This window comes from Eimeria mitis, genomic scaffold (assembly GCF_000499745.2).
Source record: "Eimeria mitis Houghton genomic scaffold, Emh_scaff5165, whole genome shotgun sequence".
Classification (NCBI taxonomy): domain Eukaryota; phylum Apicomplexa; class Conoidasida; order Eucoccidiorida; family Eimeriidae; genus Eimeria; species Eimeria mitis.
In genome coordinates, this window is record NW_013573458.1 from 1 (window position 1) to 1,454 (window position 1,454).

Genomic DNA, 1,454 nt, shown 5'->3' on the forward strand with positions numbered 1-1,454 from the left:
AGACTGGCTAAAGGCCTGCCGTCTCCTAACCCTAAACCCTAAACCCTAAACCCTAAACCCTAAACCCTAGAAGTGGTGTACTCCTGCGTGCTTCGCTCTGGCTGCCTGTGTGCTATATATTGCAGAGTACACACTAAAGAGGGAGGCCCTGGAGCGACGTATAGGGCCTAGGGTTTAGGGTTTAGGGTTTAGGGTTTAGGGTTTAGGGTTTAGAGACAATAGATATACAGGGACAGCCTCAGTGACCCCCAAGGGTGTGTGTTAAACCCTCTGTCTTGACTATATCTTCTAAACCCTAAACCCTAAACCCTAAACCCTAAACCCTAAATTCCAGTTGATACTCCTCCCCTCTGGCGGTAACCCTGAAGAAACACAGGGCCCTTAGGGGGGCCCCTGGGGGGCCCCCCAAGGGGCCCCTAGCAGGGGCCCCCCGGCGGGGGGCCCCCCAGCAGGAGGCCCCAGGAGGCCCCGTAAGCCAATAGAGCAGTTGATAGTGAGGAGAGTAATATTAATACAATATATAAAAAACATAAAACGTGTGTTTATATTAAACAGTTCATCTATAACCCTATGGCTATTTGGGGGGCCCCCAGGGGGCCCCCCAATGGGGGCCCCTCATGGGGGGCCCCTGTANTAACCCTATGGCTATTTGGGGGGCCCCCAGGGGGCCCCCCAATGGGGGCCCCTCATGGGGGGCCCCTGTAAAGAAAAGAGAAAGCGTGAGACTCTGCAACGTCTTGCTGCTGCTGCTGCTGCTGCTGCTGCAGCAAGATCTTGCTGCACACGGCTTGCTGCTGCTGTCAAGGCTCCATGCAGATGCTGCAGGAAGACACAGTACCCTCCGGGCCCCCCCCCCTTTGTTTGCCTTCGCTGGCTGGGGGCCCCACAGGACAGCAGCAGCAGCAGCAGCAGCCGGTGAGGGGGCCCCTCCACGTCTAAGGGTACTTGGGTCTCGTGCGCCTTTAACACCTGCAGCAGCAACAGTCGGCTCAGCAGCAGCAGCAGCAGCACAGCAGCAGCAGGAACAAGAACAGCCGCAGCAACAGCAGCAGCAACAGCAGCAGCAGCAGCAAACAGAGACAGCACACAGCTATTTCCACAGGCCCGTCATGCTGTCTGAATCCATTGATCTTCTCTTTGGGGGCCCCTTAGCCACTGAGGGGCCCCCTACCAAGGGGGCCCCCACCGGGGGGCCCCCCACCGAGGGGCCCCCTGGGGGGCCCCCCAGGCGTCGAGTGTTTGTTGACTGCACTGCGGGGGGCGGGGGGCATTCTGCGGCAATAGCGCGGAGACTAAACCCCCAGGTGAGGGTTTATGTTTATACTGTACCCTGGGGGCCCCCCAAATTATATTGAGGGGTTAGGGGGCCCCCCAGGGGCCCCCCATGAACATGCAGAGACCCTTCGGTGGACAAGGGCAAACAGCAGCAGCAGCAGCAGCAGCAGCAGCAGCAG